This window comes from Gossypium hirsutum, chromosome A02 (assembly GCF_007990345.1).
Source record: "Gossypium hirsutum isolate 1008001.06 chromosome A02, Gossypium_hirsutum_v2.1, whole genome shotgun sequence".
Lineage (NCBI taxonomy): Eukaryota > Viridiplantae > Streptophyta > Magnoliopsida > Malvales > Malvaceae > Gossypium > Gossypium hirsutum.
In genome coordinates, this window is record NC_053425.1 from 39,568,304 (window position 1) to 39,590,198 (window position 21,895).

Here is a 21,895-nt window from a genome sequence, read left to right on the forward strand (position 1 = left end):
GCAACAATTTGGCCATTTTAAAAATTAACCAACACATTTTCAATGTTTCTCATATAAGCCTTTTTGATTAAATTCGCATTCAATTGACAAAATCAAAGCATCAAAATTTCACACATAAATTGTAACATAAAATAGACATGAAATTTAACAATCAATTATTTGTGTGACTCAGTTTTGTGGTCTCGAAACCACTTCCCGACTAGGGTCAAATTAGGGATGTCACAACTCTCCCCCTCTTTAGGGATTTTCATCCCTGAAAATCTTACTAGCGACTAGGTTAGGATAACGTCCTCTTATTGAATTATGTCCATATAAGCATTAACTCATCGATAACAATTGTAATTCATCACCGATTCCACATCGACCCATAAAATCATCCTCTTATCTTAAAACAAATACATAACATCAACTCACATATTCATAACCCACATGTTCGTTCATTTATATATAAGCCGTAACATGGTCGAAAGTATACATGTTCTTAAACATCCCAATGAATATCTTTTATAACTTTATCACATCTCAATATTCAACTTAACTCATTTCCAAAAGAAAAGTCAACTTCCACATACCTGAACATTTAGCTCATTCAGCACATTCAATCATAGTTAACGTTACCCGTATACAGTCGATTAGGCATAAAGCTTAATATAATACACCGGCATGAGATTTATTCTAGTGCATAACTCGTATATCCAAAATTATCAGCATTTACCAAAAATTCTTACCAACTTTCGAATGTGGATACTTAATCAAAGTAATTTCTTGAACAAGATTAACAAAATAGTGTCCATTCAGCAATAGCACATATAATTGCATATACCGAGAATCTCATAGACTAAATCCATAACACATTTTCAACTAAGCACTTAAGTGTACATATAACGTAAATCCATTCCTTAACAACATATCCACATTTTTTTTATGTATCCACTTATAACAAAATTACAGCCGAAACAATAATCAATCGTCAATTTATATCTACTAATCCCCAATTCAAACTCAAATACCGAATATCAGTATCTAATTAAAATTCAACATCTAACTTCATTTCTACTTCCTAACATTTGTCAATTTAAAGAGCGTCGTACTTGTCTGAGTAAGTCATTTACTTAAAGCCATAGTCCAACCATGTTCTTACATGTTATCACATATCGAGTCGATGCCATGTCCTAGACATGGTCTTACACAACATCTCAAATCAATGCCTTCGTCCCAGATGAGGTCTTACATGAATCTCATTTCACACACTTAGTGCCCACTGACCGATCTCGCACACATAGTGCTCGGTTGAAGAACTCGCACACACAATGCCTCAATTACCAATCTCGCACACATAATGCTCGGTTAAAGGAATTCGCACACACAGTGCCTCAATTACTGATCTCGCACACATAGTGCTCGGTTAACGGAATTTGCACACACAGTGCCTCTAATCATTCGCACACATAATGCCCATATTCCTTCGTTATTACACATTGAAATGACTTAACCAAGTATATAAAACATCATATATGTACACTTTAAACGTATTCTTTCATTTAACTTTGAATTCATATAGTAATGAACACTTAAACCTTGCTCGAATCACCGGCATTAAGCCTGCTAGGCACGAAGACCCGAATACATATCACCGGCACGAAGCCTGCTAGGCACGAAGGCCCGAATACATATCACCGGCACGAAGCCTGCTAGGCACGAAGGCCCGAATACATATCACCGGCACGAAGCCTGCTAGGCACGAAGACCCGAATACATATCACCGGCACGAAGCCTGCTAGGCACGAAGGCCCAAATACATATCACCGGCACAAAGCCTGCTAGGCACGAAGGCCCGAATACATATCATCGGCACGAAGCCTGCTAGGCACGAAGGCCCGAATACATATCACCGGCACGAAGACCCGAATACATATCCCCGAGTTTCATGCATATTTATTCACATTTTAATACATTTCATATAGCATACCATATTTGTAATTCACTTACTTCGTTTCAATATATACATATCATATACACCTTGACATTATATCATAGATATCATTTACATGTAGGCTCATTCCAAATACATTATTTTCTCTTCAAAGTTCTCATTCACATATTTAAAACATAACATCATATATAACATTAACAAAGCATAAACTACACAGCAATTCCATCTCCAATAGATGACATATATATGTATATAGTTCGCCTATTTACATAAAGTCCTGAACCAAAATATAACTTCTCATGCTTACAATATGCATCACTATTATCCTAATATACTTTTTCCTATTTATTTCATAACACATTCAGCAAAATTACTTTGCATTTCAATACTTCAAATGTATATCATACTTCTATTCATACTTTTCTCAGTTTTGACACATCATAAGCATGTTTCAATCCTCTCAATACCATCTGCTACAGCTTGATCGGGATTGGAATTCATTATATTACGAAAAGCACATTTTAACTGTCAGAAATTATCACACTATCATTTTATCACTATATGGCGTGTATAGCTAGACTCACACGTGCTACGTTAGTCCTAGAATCGACTAAACCGTAGCTCTGATACCACTAAATGTAACACCCCTATCCCGTAACCGTCGCCGGAATAGGTAAAGGGCATTACCGGACTTGTAACTCATGCCAGATCAGTAAAATTTTGAACATTTTCTTGAAGTAAAAATCATTCAATTGGATAATTGCTAGACACAACCAGTGATAAAATTTAAAAACTTATAAAAGTAAAAATTCAAAAGATGTCATATTCGCATGGCTTATATACATTAACCAAAATATCCTCCCACTACTAGTCTATTTTATACATGCCATAAGATAATCCAAAACATAGCAGTACCAAACAGTGGATAGTGATAGTGTGACAAGTTGCTGACGATCCCCGAGCAATAGTGTGACAAGTTGCTGACGATCCCCGAGCAAAAAGGCCAGAATCAACAATCTATAAAACAGAGAAACATAACAACAGAGTAAGCTTTTGTAAGCTTAGTAAGTCTTAAGCAATTTAAAACCAGTGAACTCAAATATAACCAATTTGTTTATTTGATTCACATATAACATTTCATTTCATATCTATAGTTATCCTCATCGGACAAATCAAAATGTATATCTCCCAATATCCTATAGTATTTCTCCATAACCGAATACTCACATATTCATATGGTATTTTCATATTTGCTTTTCACTTTACAATCATGATTTAATTCTGATGGGTCTAACATGTACAAGTATTTATCACATACCTGACCAACCAAATTAAAAGTCGATCTTACGAATTCTCATATAACCTCTTTCTAGGTATACTACCCTTTTTGGCCGAATATACACAATTACGTAATACACAATAAGCAGATAAATTCTCACTTGATAGTGATCTCTTATAAACATAGGTACATTACATATTTTCACCTAACTTTTCACATTGACCAAATGCACAATAATCATAGAACAGTCTTATTGCTTTACTCGTATATGCATCACATAACAACCTTGTGATCTAAACCAAATCAAGCTTAAATATAATCTCAAAATGCATACCTGACCAACTTAACGCATTGAACGTATTTATTACCAATTGTTACTATGAAGTCGTATAATCTTATGCTTTACTCGAATCTTCAGCGAGACCTTTAGCTCGAATAATCCCCACACGTAGTTATCGGGTCTTACTCGGACAAAATCTCCACACGTAGTCATCGGGTCTTACCCGGACATAATCTCCACATGTAGTCATCGGGTCTTACCAGGAATATATTTCCAAGTTTCATGTACATTTACTCACATGTTACAACATTCACATCGACTGTCATATTTGTAATTCATTTGCCTCATCAAATATCTAATAATACACACCTTTCACATTTGGTCATTCGGCCACAATATATACACATCTCATACATATTTCACATTAGCCATTCGGCTTTACCACATATACATATCTCATACATATTTCACATTAGCCATTCGGATTTACCACATATATATATCTCATACATATTTCATGTTAGCAATTCGGCTTTACCACATATACATATCTCATACATATTTCACATTAGCGATTCGGCTTTACCACATATATATATCTCATACATATTTCATATTAGCCATTCGGCTTTACCACATATACATATCTCATACATATTTCACACTAGCCATTCGGCTTTACCACACATATATATATTTACCTTGTACATCAATTTCAGCAATAGCTTATAAGCAACTCAAATAGTTTCATCAATGTTTACAACAAAATCACATATTCACTACAAGCTATTTTCCTGAGCAACAGTCATTAAATTATTTGTAATTGGAGCTACGAAACTCCAAATAAAGTGCTGTTAATTTTCCCTGAAAACAGACTCATATATCTTCTATCTATAAAATTTTCAGAATTTTTGGTTTGACCAATCAATACCAGAATATTTCTTAAAGTTTCCCCTATTTCACTGTTTGACTATACTGACCACTCTTCACTACGAATCAACTTTCTCATTGTACAGAATTAAAAATATGTTCTTGTTTATTTCATTTGAAACTAGACTCATTAAGGAGTCTAAGCATATAAATTTCATCTTATAACAATTTTTTGTGTGATTTATAATGATTTTCTAAAAGAAAAGGGGATTTCGGAGTCATTCTAACACTGTCTCACACAACTTTAAATATCCCTTTATAGGAAATTCCTTTGCTTACATGGTTTCTTTTATAAGAAACTAGACTAATTAAGCTTTGATTACATATTTTATTCAGCCTATAATTCCACACCAACAATTTATGGTGATTTTCTAAAATCACATTACTGCTGTCCTAAGCAAATTATTACAATTTGCTCTTAAATTTCCAAGTCCAAACACTTATGAACTTACCATTTGAGTTTAAAACATATCATGGCCACATCATATCTTATTTAACCAACTCATTATGTCCTATTATGATTGAATTTACTCAACGTTTAATCACTTAAAACTTACCTCGGAAGTGGTCGACGACTAGATATCCACAGCTATTCGTTTACTTTCTCTTTTCCCCTATCCGACTTTGATCCTCTTTCCTCTTAAGCTTAAGTAAAACAATAGATTTGCTTAAGTACTTAACTAATATTATTCACTTAACAATCACATTTGGCAATCACATATCATTTAATCTATATCTAAAACAATAGATTTCAATATGTATCATATTTAATAAAACATGCCATGACTCGATTTCATGCATATTTAATTTATATCTAATTCACATTCACAAGCAAAGAGTCACTTAATTTATCATGCTTTATTATACATGAATTTAATCATATTGCCGAATGTCCTTATGTGTACATGGTACATACATAAGGCATATATATATACCTATATATGACCATTACAATTTAAACATTTAATCATAATCGGCAAGCTTTATTTCAACTATTTAAGGTGTAAACCAATTATGTTATTCATTAACATTTCGTCATATTAAATCTTTGATTAACCAATTTAACACATACCAAAATCCAATCATACATCTAACCTTTATCTCAATACCAAACCGAGTTATAAGATTATACATTACACTAAGCATATCATTAAACATACCTATTCAATTTAGCTAATTTCATAGCCGATTAATCACCTTACCCCACATTACTCAATGCCGAATATTAACCCAACATCTCAAGCATAATCACCATGAAACTTACCTTAATACACATTTTCTCCCATTGCCGAATACATATATATATCATCAAATAAATATTTATTCACATAACAACAATTCATTCACATCTCTATAAATGATCATAATCGGACATTATAAACAAATTAACTAGTTTAGCATTCAAATTCTTCTAACCATTCCTCAATCACTTACTTAATGAACAACAATCCAAGCACATCAAAGCATAGTCGAATGTATCATTCTTCTTAAATTCAAAAATAAATGCATGGGCTAACTGCAAAATCTATTTAACAGCTCAACTTTACCAAAATTATCAAGAAATTAAGCCAAACATACCTCCAATTGCTAATATAATTGCCATATGTCTAAGGGCCCCCTTTTGTTCTTCTTTGATCCTAAGAATCGGCTATTGAGAGAAAGAATGGATAAAACTTTGTTTTCATCCCCTTTTTTTTCCCATTATAAAAACTTTATTTCATATTTTATAAGTCTTTATTTAATTCTTTAACAAAATGTATATAATATCATTTATTAGCCATCATTACAACAAATAAAATACATATTTTCTCACCTAAAACCATCATGGTCGGCCATTATCATGAAAAATGGGGACTTTGACATGCAAGTCCCCATATTTAATCCATGCAACAATTCGGCCATTTTAAAAATTAACCAACACATTTTCAATGTTTCTCACATAAGCCCTTTTGATTAAGTTCGAATTCAATTGACAAAATCAAAGCATCAAAATTTCACACATAAATTGTAACATAAAATAGACATGAAATTTAACAATCAATTATTTGTGTGACTCAGTTTTGTGGTCTCGAAACCACTTCCCGACTAGGGTCAAATTAGGGATGTCACATAACACAAATAATGACTTTCTACTCAAAGCATCGGTAACCACCTGGTGGTAGCCAATCACTAACTCGGAATCTTTTAACAACTCCAACCATATCCTTTTACCGTAGGTTCAAATCCTTTTGAGTCATTAAGTACTTTAGAATTTTATGGTCAGTGAATACCTGACATTTCTCACCATATAAATGCTGTCTCCAATTCTTCAATGCAAACACAATGGCGACTAGTTCCAAATCATGGGTCGGATAATTTTTCTGATGTGGTTTCAGTTGCCTCGAGGCATAAGCTATTACCTTGCCTTCTTGCATAAGTACACAACCCAATCCGTTCAAGGATGCATCACTGTAAACCACAAATTCTTTTCCCGGCTCAGGTTGTACTAAAACCAGTGCCTAAATCAATAATTCCTTTAGTTTCTCAAAACTCTATTGACACTTTTCTGTCCATTCAAACTTGACATCTTTCTGTAACAACCTCGTCATCAAAGTAGCAATCATGGAAAATTCTTTAACAAACCATCTGTAATAACTAACCAAGCCTAGAAAGCTTCTATCCTTAGTTACATTCCTCGGCAGTTTCCATTCAACAATAGCCGAAATCTTACTCGGGTCAACTCTAATGCCATCACTCGAAACAATGTGGTCCAAAAATCCAACTTCTCTAAGCCAAAATTCACTTTTACTAAACTTAGCATACAACTGCTTGTCACTCAAAGTTTGCAAAACTGTTCTCATGTGCTCGGCATCTAACACCCCTAACTCGTATCTGTCACCGGACTAGGGTTATAGGCGTTACCAGACAAATTGAAATATTTTACGAACAATTCATATACTTTATCCACAATCATAATCAAATATTACCATAGAGTCCCTTATATAGGTCATTGAGACCTTTAGCATGCATTAGAAGGGGTCGGGACTAAACCGAGCTCATATAAATTTTTTCAAAACTTAAACATTTTTTTCAAAGTTGTGTAGGTCACATACCCGTGTGAACAGGCCACGTGACTCACACGGCTTTAGACAAGCCCGTGTGTCTAGGCTATGTCAAAACAGGGCATACATACTGACTTGTCCACACGGCCACAAGACACGCCTGTGTGCCAGGCCGTGAGAAAATTAGGGAGGCTACTGACTTGGGTCACACAGCCAGTCACACGCCTGTGTGTCTAGCCCGTGCTCAAAACTGACATGGCCACACGGCCTAGCGCACACTCATGTGTGCGACCGTGTAGTCTGCTTAGGCTCATTTCAAAATGGCCTTTGAGCAACACAGCTGAGACATTCGCCATGTCCCTACCCGTGTGGGCAAAAATTGCCCATTTACAAGCCCAAAATGCCACCCATTAAAGGTCCTCCCTAAAAGCAACAAATAAACATCAATTGCATACCAAATACTCAACCATTTCACAACCAATACATACACCAATCATGTCATATCATTATCAACCAATCTCATGTTCATAACGCATACAAATTCAGGCCATTCTATAAGCTAAAACATACCAAAACATATGATTTATAACCTTGATACATTCTATTCATTCTCATTCCAAATTCTTACCCAATTTTAAAAATATGCACATACCAAAACTTACCAAATTGATCATTTCTTTTTGCCAACCAAATGCACATCATAATGGCACATTTGCAGCACATATCATATATCAAAATCAAACCATAAGTTCAGACACAAACTAGCCACATCACATGGCATGATATATACATTACAAACCATATCCAAATACTTCTAGTCTATGCATGCCATACTTTTATATTCACAATGTCAAAAGGTACCAAAATAAGGTTTGATAGTGTGGTGACAATCCTCGACGATCCTTGAGCTTCCGGTAGATATGATAACTACAAAACAATGCAAACACACACAAAGTAAGCTTTCAAAAGCATAGTAAGCCATATACAAATAAACCTAACAATATAAACATATAAGCATCATAATATATATTACAAACCATATAGCTCAAATACATTTCATATAATCCCCATTCCTTTGCACATATAGCATATTTTCTCATACTTTGTCACATATAATCACTTGATCACAAAGATGCATATAATTACCTTCCAACATCAAATATGATACACAATTTCAAACACACTTGAATCGGATACACATTTCATATAATAATTCATTTTCTCGTAATGTTCGTTGAACCGTTCGGAATCATAAGGATACACGGATAACTTGGAAAGCTCATACAATGCCAACGTCCCAGACGTGGTCTTACATGTAATCAAATGTCGATGCCACTATCCCAAACAGGGTCTTACACGAAGTCAAATATGATGCCAACGTCCCAGACGTGGTCTTACATGCAAATCATAAAACGATGCCAACATCCTAGACGTGGTTGATAAATCGTAATTTATACATATTTTTATTTCATACTTAGCACATTTATGGATAATTTCTCCTTAGATTTGGTGAATTTGATGCTTCTAATCCTTTAATTTCATGTTTTATACTGAGGTGAGCACAAGAGAGTAAAAGGAATGAGAAATGGGACGAAACCGGAGAAAATGGGCCAACATGAGAAATCAACACGGCTTAGACTTCCTCACACTAGTAGGCCACACGGCCGTGTCCACTTGGTAGAATAGAAGCACGACTTACATGGGTAGACCACACTCCCGTGCCTATTTAACAACCTTGACCACAGTCTGAAGCAATTGCACACGGGCGTGTCACACGCGCGTGTCCCTGGCGAGCCCAAGTATAGTCTTATTTGGAAAAGGCCACTCTTGAGGGCTTTTAGGCATTCTAAAGCCTATTTAAACACCTGAGGAGGCACCTAGAAAGGATACACGGAGTAGGAGGTAAGGAATTACTTAAAGAAAGTCGATTGATCCATCTCAGAAGCCAGATTCATCGTCAAGACTGAAGATCTCCCTTCAATTTCCTTCAGGAGTTTTGGCTTTTCTTTATGTTTTGTTATCTTTATTCTTTTGAGATGTTTTCTTTCATAATTATGAACTAAACCGGCTAAATACCTAAGGGGAATGAAACCTAAGACGAATCTTATTATTATTATCTGAATTGTATGATAAATATTTGACTTGTTCTTAATTATGTGTTCTTATTCTTGTTTTAAATATTCCAGTATATTGATTGAAGTTAATACGATTATTCAGAGGAGCAAAAGTCCCTGTCTAAGAGTACATCTGTCGTAATTAAGCGGAGTTGATTGCATGCCTAGAGATAGGGTGACAAGATTTTGTCGGATTAGGGTGAAACCTAATAAGGGAGTCCATAGATCGAGTTAATACAACACTAGGGTGTTAATTAGAAAGAGATTTCAATTAATCAACCTAGGGTTAGACGTTATTAGTCTCGAGAGAGATAATAATATAACTTAGGGATTTCTACGGATCAAGTCAAATGAATAAATCGCCTGATTCAGAGTTAAATAACAAGTGAGGTCTAGGTGGATTTTTCCTTGGGTATTGTCTTAATCAATCAAGTTTTCCCAAAAAGCTTTTTCCCCAATTTTCTCTCTGTGCACCCTTAGTTTAGTTAATTAGTTTAGATAAACAAATCCCTTAATTTTTAGGCTAGATAATAAAAAGAAAATAATTACTAGTACTATTGGTTCTTTTGGGTTCGACAATCCGGTCTTGCTAAAGCTATACTACTATTCGGTAGGTACACTTGCCTTCATCGTGATAATAGTTAGTTTCAAGAATGATTAATTATAAATTTTTAAAACCTGTCGCGAATATCACGTATCAAGTTTTTGGCACTGTTGCCGAAGAACTAAGATATTAGGAACATTCAATTTTTATTACTTTAGCCATCTTACTTTTATTGCAATTTAAAATTTTACTTTCTTTTCTAGTTTTTCTTTTATTTTCTCCTGGCAGGTTTTTATAGTGTATGACTAGAAGAAACCCGTTGGGACCATTTTTTTTATAGTGAGATCGATCGCACAGCTCGCAGAAACTGAAGAGAAATAAGACGAAGCTTAAGATACACAGAGGGAGATCAAGAAGACGATATTCACACCATAATCGAGGAGATGACTGAAAAGCAGGAAAATTCGCTACCTCTTGGAATTGCTGGCAATCAGAATCCTGCTCCTCGTACTATGTATGATTATGCTAAACCTTCTTTAATAGCAATTGAATCAAGCATAGTTAGGCCTACTGTTGCTGCAAATAATTTTGAACTGAAACCTAACACAATTCAAATGATATAGCAATTTGTTCAATTTGATGGTTTGCAGGACAAGGATCCCAATGCTCACATGGCAAAATTTTTGGAACTTTGTGACACTTTTAAAAGTAATGGCATTTCTGATGATGCCATTCGCCTTTGGTTATTCCCTTTTTCATTGAGGAACAAAGCTAAACAGTGGTTGAACTCGTTACCATGAGGGTCAATCACTACTTAGGAACAAATGATCGAAAGTTTTTATTAAAATATTTTCCGTTGACTAAAATGGCTAAATTACGTAATGATATCTCTTCTTTTGTGCAGATGGATTTAGAAACACTTTACAATGAATGGGAGAGATACAAGGATCTGTTGAGAAGGTGCCCTCACCATGGGTTACCACTCTGGCTACAGGTTCAAACATTTCACAATGGCCTGAATCCTTCGACTAGACAGATGATTGACGCAGCTGCTGATGGAACTATCAATAATAAGACACCTAAGGATGCTTATGAATTTATAGAAGAGATGTCACTGAATAATTATTAGTGGCAAGTCATGAGGACAAAGCCAATGAAAGCAGCTGATGTTTTTAACGTCGATTCGATCACCATGCTCTTTAATCAAATAGAACTTTTGAATAGAAAAATTCATGGTTTTCTTGGTTCTTCATAGGTTCACCCAGTAATGCAATACAATGCAAGTAGAGGAGGAACGAGCAATTCAGAATACCCACTTTATGGCCATAAGATGGAAAAAGAGATATTAAATTATATGGGTAATAATCCTCGACCTCAAAATAATCCCTATAGTAACACTTACAATGCAGGATGGAGGAACTGCCCAAATTTCTCATGGGGAGGCCAAGTGAATCAGAGACCACCACCTCTAGGTTCCAACAACCACCTTACCAACAAGAGAAAAAGCCGAACCTTGAGGAGATGCTAACAAAATTCAACTCAGTGTCAGAAACTCATTTTCAGAATACCGAGACAGCACTTAAGAATCAAAAAGTGTCGATCCAAGGGCTCGAAACTCAGATAGGCCAGCTCACTAAATTGATATCTGAATGACCACAAGGTAGCCTACCAAGTAACACTGAATCTAACCCAAGAGAGCAGCTCAATGCGATTACCATTAAGATGAGGAAGGGTTAGTTGCACCTGAACCAGAACCGAGGCAAGAAACTGTGGTAAGTAAAGGTATAGGTGAGGTTGACCACAATGACAAAAAACAGGTAAGCAAATAGTACAAACCACATGTACCATACCCCAATATGATAAGGAATGATCACACGGACGAATAGTTCGGTAAATTCCTTAAATTATTAAAGAAATTACATATTAACTTACCATTTATTGAAGCTCTTTCGTAGATGCCAAACACAGTCAAATTCTTAAAGGAGATTTTAACAAATAAGCGAAAGTTGGATGAGGTGTCACATGTGGAGCTAAATGCGGTTTGCTCAGCCATTCTGCAGAATAATCTGGCCAACAAATTGAAAGATCCAGGGAGTTTTACGATTTCTTGTTTAATTGGTAGCTTAGATGTTAATAATGCCTTGGCTGATTTAGGGGCTAGTATCAATGTTATGCCTTACAAAATGTTTAAGCAACTAGGTCATGGGAAACCCAAAACAAATTAGGATGAGCATTCAATTAGCAGATAGAACAATCAGATTTCCTAGGGGTATTATTGAAGATGTACTCATTAAAATTGACAAATTTATATTCCAAGTTGATTTCGTTGTTCTAGGCATAGAGGAGGATAGTAACGTGCCTTTAGTTCTAGGGAGGCCTTTTTTAGCAACTGCCAGAACGATAATTGATGTTGGTACAAGTGAACTCAAACTTCTTGTGGGTGAGGAAACAATCATTCTTCAAGCTCGTAATTCAAGTAACACATCAAATGTCAAGGATGATTGTATAAATCGTACTACTAATACTGATCATGTGGTGAAACCTTCTTTGCAGGAAATAGGTTCGAAGAACATACATAAGCCATGTTCAAGCAACAAACAAAGGACCTATCTATGAAGAACAAAGGCTACAAATCGAGGAGCTAGATGAATGGCAGATACATAAACTGAGAACACACGGTAAACCAAAACCACGCCATGACGAGCCAAATTTTTCCCCAAATCAACTTAAGGTTGGAGACAAAATGCTATTAGACGCAGCAGACCCTCGTATTACCACTTTTGAACTGAATGAAGAAATCCCTCTTACGGTACTTAGCATTTTTCCATACGGTATAGTCGAGGTAATTCATCCCAAATTTGGCACGTTCAAGGTAAATAGTACTCGTCTTAAACCTTATGCTGATAAAATTGACAGTAGGGATGAGGAGTGTAAACTCCTCGCACCACCATGACCATGCAAAGAGAGGTAAGTCGAGCTTAGACTCTAAATAAGCGCTTCTTGGGAGGCAACCCGAGCACTGACAGTATTGATTTCTTTAAAATTTTAGTTTTTAACATCTAATCGCTAACTAAGTCGTTGAAACATAGGTGTTCTAATCCACACGGCCAGGCACACGGGTGTGTCTTAGGCCATGCTCACACCAGAGGCGGAGACACGATCGTGCAATACGACCGTGTGAAAATAGGGCAAAATTTTTCCCCAACACGGGATGCGATAAGTTGCCACGGCCGTGCGACATGGCCGTGGGCGAGACTGTCAAAACAACACAGGCGTGCGACACTCCTGTGTCTAGAAACCGTGGTTGAAACTGAGAATTTAGCACAGGCGTGAGACACGCCCATGCCCACCACCCGTGCTCAAGATTGATAAAACAACACGGGCGTGGACTTATTTACATGGGCATGGGAGAAGCGAATTAAGCAGGACACAGCCGTGTGCCACGGCCGTGTGAACCAACACGCCCAAGGAACACGGGTGTGGGCCAAATCTTAGATGTGCCCAAATTTGAAAATCGTGAAACACGCGGGCTAAAATAAGGGCACATGGATGTGTCCCACGGCCGTGTGCCCCAAAATCTATATAAACCGCTCACTATTCATTATCCCTTTCCCCAAAATCCCTAACCCTAGCCGCTGCAACTTCAACTCATACCCTCCCTGCCACGCCCGTGTGCCTACCACAGTACCACCCTCGATGACCTCAGCTTTCCCTCTTGCATTTGTTTACTCTTTTCTCTCTATTCTCTTCAAGTGTTTTACTTATTTCATGATTTTTTGTTGTTGTTTCATTTGACTATTTTGAGTAAATATTCATGGTTATAATGATAGTAATACTTATGCTCTTTGTTAGAAATTTGCCATTTTAGTCAATACATTATACTACATTCATCCATTTTTCTTGTTTACATGGATTTCATGCTTACCCACACCATATTTCATATTATCAAACAAACATGCATTCATTCACTAGATATTCCATTTAGCACTATTCCCACATTCCTATTGTTAATAATGATTTCCATTAGGACTTAGTTACTTTTCATCTTACCTGTTACTTGTGATGCCCATGAAGTATTCTTCTTTAATTTTAACATACTTGCATACCTCTCCATGTCGTTCTTGGGGAATATTGTTTTAACTTTGACTTTTCATTGCAGGTATACCATGTCAACCTCAAGTGGTAGATCACCGTCCCCGCTTCGAAGAAGAGCAAAGGAGCAACGTTATCTTCGGGTCCTACTGTGGAGATCAGGCACCCCTTTATTCAGTTTCCCTTAGGACCCTAGGAAGAACTCTTTCTGATACTTTGGGCCCGACCCTTAGGTGTGGACCGTTGCATTGATTGGGCCACACTTGAACAAGTCCAGTTGGCTAACTCGGTTAGAGCCCTTCTGTCGACTGATCCATAGGAGCTCTTCTTTGGGATCATTGAGCCGATGTACCTCGACCTAATTAGGGTGCAGGGGACACACGACCGGATTGTAACACCCCTATCCCTAACCATTGCTAGAATAGGTAAGGAGCAGCACCAGATGGACAGAACATTTCAGAACAGTATAGAATCACAAATATTATATGACAATGATACTTAGGTATTCATCAACAATTCATCCATTAAGAAGGTCTACGAAACCTAAAACATACATTTAAGAAAGGTCTGGACTAAACTGAACACATTCAAAATTTTCAAAACTTAACGAAATCTTTCAAAACTGTTAAAGTCACATGACTAAGCCGTGTGACACACACAGGCACTAGACACGCCCATGTGATCCAACCGTGTCAAAAAGAGGTCCTATACTAACTTTTTCACACGACCAAAAGACACAGCCATGTGCCAAGGCTGTGTGTTACTTAGATAGATACTGACTTAAACCCACGGCCATGTGACACGCCCGTGTCCCCTGACCGTGTGGCACAATGCAGACTTGGTTTAAGCCAATTTTGCAACCCCATTTTTGGGTTGAATCCTACAAGCAATAATATACAACAATCATACCAAAATTTTCAACCAATTCTGTGCTCAAAATGGCCAAATCACATTAGAACATAGCACATTACAAACATACACCAAAACTATGCACAAACTTATCATTTGTTAGCCAACTCTCATTCCCTAACATATATACAATGCAAAACTTACATACTTAGACATTCTAGCCTATACATGCCATACTTTAAAATTTACGCTTTCAAAAGTACCAAAATGAGATCGATAATGTGGTGACGACTCTCGATTATCCTCGAGCCTTCAGTAGCTATGATAACTGTAAAACGGACAGAAATTACATAGAGTAAGCTACAAAGAGCTTAGTAAGCCAAATACAATTGGTCTAACTAGTAAAGCATATAAGTACAATTTAACAGTAAAGATTCAAAGCTATTTCATAAATAATTCATAAGCTTAACCATGCTCCTTTGTTTGCATATATGTCATGCTTCATTTCCAAATTCCATACATATTTCACAGAGACAGAGTCTTTCATATTCAGAAATTTAGTATGATACAAATGTACCTGTATAGGTTATACATTTTATATAATCATTCTCAAATTTCATACTCTATCATTAGATGATTCAGAAACTATACAGATACTCATACACAAGTACAATGTCAATGTCCCAGACGTAGTCTTACATGTAATTCAATATCAATGCCTCTATCCCTGTGACTGCCCAAAATTGACCCTAGTCGGGAAGTGGTTTCGGGACCACAAAACCGAGTCATAAAAATAATTGATTTCCATATTCTATGCTTATTATGTGTGTACATGAGTATGTGGAAGTTTCATTCTCCAATTTTGCCAATTGCATGAGAAATTATTAAATAGGGATTGATATGAGACATGGTGAAAATATGATAGGCTAATTTAAAATGGTCTATTAATGCATGTTGTGAAAATGATGGGTTTGCATGTCAAATTACCCAAAATTTGAGCTAGTGGTTGGCTATGCTATGGGAGGAAACATGTTGGGAACATGTTGGCCTAGTGAGGTATGTAGGAAAAAATAAAATAAGGGGCATGGGCATAAAATAATGAAAAGGAGTATGATGAATACAAAAAAAAAATGTGTGTAGTTGTTTTCCCCCCCCCCATTGCCGTGAGCTAAAGAAAAGAAAGGAGAAAATTTTTGTTCATCCTTTCTCATCTTCATTTAGCCGAAACTAGAAAGAAAAAAAAAGAAAAAAAAATGCTCATCCTTTGGTTCATCCTTGGCCAAAAATTTTAAGGAGGAAGGAAGAAGAAAGGTTGAAGAGGTTCGGCCATGCATGTAGCTAGGCTAAGGTATGTTTGATGATGTTCCATGAGATGCATGCATGTTTTAGTTGTTAGCTTGAGTTCTACCTAGCCCATGGTCTAAATCTTGCTATGTGATGGAAATGACACTCGGCCATGGATGCATCATTCTTGGTTGATGTTTGATGTTGTGGTGATGAGGCATGAGGATGAGTTAAGATTCGGCCTAGGTGGAGTTTGTGTTAATGCCATTGCATGCTAAATATGAAGCTTGTTAATGATGCATGTGATGGTGGCTTGATGATTCTTGAACCTCCTTTTTAGCATTTTTGAGTGAGCACATATGTGCATTGGTTGCTAAATGGAGAAGAATCGGCTAGCAAGTTGTGTGCTAAGGCCGAATATAACTTTTGCATGTTAATGAGCAATGAATGTGTTAAATTGATGGAAAGGGAGAGGATGCTTTACTAGTGTGTATATGTGTGTATTAGCCAAGTTTTGAACTTGAAACAAAAGGGTGTTTAGTCAATACAAGTGACCATACTTGTAGAATGTATTAAGTGTTGAAATCGGCCCCAAAATAGACATGCATATTCGGCCAAGGGGGAAAAATTAGCTAAAATGTTGAGTTTGATTCATGATTCCGTACATATGTGACTTTAATGTCTAATGTATAAATATGGGCTAAGTGCCTTGTGTTCCTCTTTTCGATGCTCAAATGATTAAATCAATTTATTTGTTTAATTAAGCTCAAGAGCAAAGGGGAACTAAATCCGATAAAGGGAAGGAAAAGTGGTCGAATAGCTATCGGAATCGTTCGACAACACCCGAGGTAAGTTCTTGAGTAAGAGAGCTTAAATTATGATGTGATTAGATCATGTTTTAAGCAAATTAAAATCATGCTCTTTGTGTGGCTATTGAGCCGAATTTGCAAGAATGATAAATGTCTTGTGTTTGAGTTTTGCTAACGAAAATGAAATACGAATGGGCCATGATTTATTGTTAAATGTGCATGGTTATTTGAATGATGTCCGGGCTAAGTCCCGAAGGCTTGTGCTAAGTGACAATATCCGGACTAAGATCCGAAGGCATTTGTGCGAGATACTAATTCCGGGCTAAGCCCGAAGGCATTTGTGCGAGATACTAATTCCGGGCTAAGCCCGAAGGCATTTGTGCGAGATACTAATTCCGAGCTAAGCCCGAAGGCATTTGTACGAGATACTAATTCCGGGCTAAGCCCGAAGGCATTTGTGCGAGTTACTAAATCCGGGTTAAGTCCCGAAGGCATTTGTGCGAATTACTATAACCGGGCTATGTCCCGAAGGCATTTGAACGAGGAGCTATATCCGGTTAAATTCCGAAGATTTGGTTCTCCAGCTATCGGACTCGGGATCTTGAAGTCAAAGTCGCCCACACTATCAAAGCCTCCCCTTTTGGTACAATTTTGGTTGAACTTCGAAATGGCATGTATAGGACTACCCGTTTGTTGTGGGTCGTGGACCCTTTGGACTTGTATAAATTTTGGATAGCCATGCGAAAATGGCTTATATGTGTTTGAGTATAATGTTATAATCATTTGGTGTGGATATGCTTGACAAGGATTGGCCACGGGGATGGTTAATCACTTTCATAAATTGTGCTATTTATGCAAAAAGGGCTAGTTGAATCATGGAAACCATGAAATAGGTAAAGTCTACCTTAAAGGCAGATGCTGACAGCAGCAGTGATGTAGATTTGGAAAATCACTAAAATATTAGAAATGGAATTAAATAGTAAATAAATTATGTAAACAAAACTTGATGAATCTACTTTCATAGGAAAGTAACGAAACAATCATACGGACAGTATGTTAAGAGATATTCAGGTTCTCATGAGACAGGGCCAGAACGGTTTCTGGATTCCCTGTTCCGACTTTGGAAATTCATTATAAATTAACCAGAGATAATTAGGAGTCATACCATATATGTATAGATTCCTCTCTGAGTCTAGTTTCTATAGAAACAAACGGCATCAGTATTGGAGCTTTGTACAAGTAGATATCCAAGTCATAATGCGCAAAGGTCAGGGTAGTCGATCCCTGTAACATGGGAGACTTTGACTAATAAACTGTACTAATTGGCCTGACCAAAAATTCTAGAAAAAATTATGTAGATGGGCATATGAGTCTAGTTTCAGGGAAAAATCACGAAACTGATTTTCGAGTTGTGAAACTCAAGATATGATTTTTAAAGCGACTAGTACGCAGATTGGCAGTGTCTGGGAAATATTTTTTATAAGGGGTTTAAAGTCTGTTAACACCTCGTGTTCGACTCCGGTGTCGGTCTCGGGTTCGGGGTGTTACATTTAATTGGTATCAGAGCTACGGTTTAGTCGATTCTAGGACTACCGTAATGCGTTGGGTCTAGCTATACATGCCATTTTATGTGATTACTTGATAGTGTGGTGATTTCTGACAATTGTAAATGTGTTTATTTATAGTAATGGATCCCGATCCCAACCGAGAGGTAGTTGATGATCTTGAGAGTGTAGCGCCTGCTCCCGCACAAGGGACAGCACCGGCGGACTCTCAACCTAATGCTAGTAACCCGAATGATGAAGCTAGACAAGCTTTCTATAGCGTGATGAATGATTGGTTCAACCAATACATTCGAACTACTACGGTTGTCCCACAACCTCCATTCCCAACTAATACCACCCCGCACCTACAATACCTCCGGTAACTGACCAAATAAGGTCAAATAAGCCCCTAGTTGACAGAATCCGAAAACATGGGGCTATTGAATTTAAAGCTACGGATAGCGACGATGCCGAGCAAGCTGAATTTTGGTTGGACAACACTATCCGGGTACTCGATGAGCTATCTTGTACACCCGATGAATGCCTAAAGTGTACTATCTCCTTGCTACGTGATTCTGCCTATTATTGGTGGAGTACTCTGACTTCTGTTGTGCCCCGAGAGCAAGTAACTTGGGAGTTTTTCCAAACTGAGTTTCGGAAAAGTATATCAGTCAGAGATTTGTTGATCAAAAACGGAAGGAATTTCTTGAGCTTAAGCAAGGTTCCATGTCAGTTACTGATTACGAGCGAAAATTTGTTAGACTTAGTAGATACGCTTGGGAATGTGTTTCGTCCGAGGCTATCATGTGTAAACGCTTCGAGGATGGGCTGAATGAAGATATAAAAATGTTCGTTGGCGTTCTTGAAATACGAGAGTTCGTAGTACTGGTCGAGCGAGCTTGTAAAGCCGAAGAGCTTAGAAAAGAAAAACAAAAGTTGATGTGGGAACTGGAGAGTTTCGTAAAAGATCTTCGGGAAAGTCTCTTCAACAGGCATCGAAGAAATTTCGAGATGATGCGGGCCAGTTTAGAGGCACTTCGGGCCTTTTTAGACGAGATCGTGATCGACCCCCTGTGGGTACACGAGGCACTTCGGTCGCCAGTGTTGGGAATGAACGTCGAGATAGAACGAAATGTCGATATTGCGGTAAATGGCATTCGGGGAGTTGTAGATTCCCTGACCGCTCCTGTTACAAGTGCGGATCAGTTGACCACTTCATTAAGATTGCCCGAGGTTGTTTGAACAGAATGAAAATCAGAGTGGGAAACCGGGTGCTACCACTGCTCGAGGTAGACCATCTGGAAATACGGGCAATGCTAGTGGTGGTCAGAGAGGATCTAGAGATGCTACGACCAGATCCGAGGCTCGTGCGCCTGCTAGAGCTTATGCTATACGTGCCCGCGAGGATGCTTCTTCGCCTGATGTTATTACCGGTACTTTTACTCTCTTTGATACTAATGTAATTTCTTTGATTGACCCCGGTTCTACTCATTCTTACATATGTGAAACCTTAGCATCCAGTAAGACTTTACCTATTGAGTCTACTGAGTTCGTAATTCGGGTGTCAAATCCCTTGGGTCGTTACGTGGTTGTCGACAAAGTGTGTAAGAAATGTCCCCTAGAAATTCGAGGTTCCTGTTTTCCGGCGGACTTGATGCTTTTGCCGTTTGATGAATTTGATGTTATTCTTGGTTTGGATTGGCTGACCGCGCATGATGCAGTTGTGAATTGCAAAAGCAAGACTATTGATTTGAGGTGCGCAAATAACGAAGTAATCCGAGTTGAGTCTACGGACTTGGAGGGGATGCCAGCTGTAATATCAGCAATGTTGGCCCAGAATATGTAAGAAAGGGTGCGAAGCATACCTTACGTATGTACTGGATGACAAAGAATTAGACAAGAAACCCGAATCTGTGCCGGTGGTTTGTGATACCCGGATGTTTTTCCTGAAGGATTACCGGGTTTACCACCTGTTCGGGAGGTAGAGTTTGGTATTGAGCTTGTACCTGGGACTACACCGATTTCGATAGCTCCGTATCTTATGGCACCAACCGAGTTAAAGAGTTGAAAGCTCAGTTGCAAGAATTGACGGATAGAGGTTTTGCTCGACCAAGTTTCTCACCTTGGGGTGCACCAGTATTGTTCGTGAAAAAGAAGGACGGAACCATGAGGTTGTGCATTGACTATCGTCACTGAATAAAGTGACGATAAAGAACAAATATCCGTTACCGCGTATCGATGATTTGTTCGACCAACTGAAGGGAGCCTCAATGTTCTCAAAATAGATTTGAGATCGGGCTATTATCAGTTGCGAATTCGAGATTCGGACATACCCAAAACTGCTTTCAGAACGGATATGGTCACTACGAGTTCTTAGTGATGCCGTTTGGGCTCACAAATGCCCCTGCGATATTTATGGATTTGATGAATCGGATCTTCAGACCATATTTGGATCGGTTCGTAGTTGTGTTCATTGATGACATCTTGGTCTATTCAGAGATGAGACCGAACATGCTGAGCATCTGAGCTAGTGCTGCAAATTTCGCGGGATAAGCAGTTATATGCTAAGTTCAGTAAGTGTGAGTTCTGGTTAAGAGAGGTTAGCTTCTTGGGTCATGTGGTATCCGCATCGGGTATTCGAGCTGACCCGAGCAAAATTTCAGCCATACTTAACTGGAAGCCTCCAAGAAATATTACCGAAGTTCGGAGCTTCCTGGGACTCGCCGGTTATTACCAACGATTTGTCAAAGGTTTCTCGATGATAGCCACACCAATGATGAAGCTACTTCAAAAGGATGTTAAGTTCGAATGGATGGAGAAATGTCAGAAAAGTTTTGATCAACTAAAAACTTATTTGACTGAAGCTCCAATTTTAGTGCAACCCGAATCAGGCAAAGAGTTTGTCATTATAGTGACGCATCCCTACTTGGGTTGGGTTGCGTATTGATGCAAGAAGGTTGAGTGGTGGCCCATGCGTCGAGACATTAAAGCCACATGAGAAAAATTATCCGACCCATGATCTTGAACTAGCTGCCATCGTATTTGCTTTAAAATATGGCGACATTACTTATTTGGTGAAGTGCCATGTATTTCGGATCACAAAGTCTCAAAATTTGATGACTCAAAGAGACTTAAATCTGCGACAAAGACGTTGGCTTGAGTTGTTGAAAGATTACGAGCTTGTCATGATTACCAC

General features: G+C 37.7%; 1 non-coding gene across 1 annotated transcript; it reads right to left on the reverse strand.

Annotated features, from left to right (window-relative positions):
- Positions 1–10,992: 10,992 nt before the first annotated feature.
- On the reverse strand, positions 10,993–11,099 carry LOC121217590 (small nucleolar RNA R71). The gene has a single exon (XR_005913721.1). It is a non-coding gene; the product is annotated as a small nucleolar RNA R71 (small nucleolar RNA).
- Between the last annotated feature and the right edge of the window lie 10,796 nt (positions 11,100–21,895).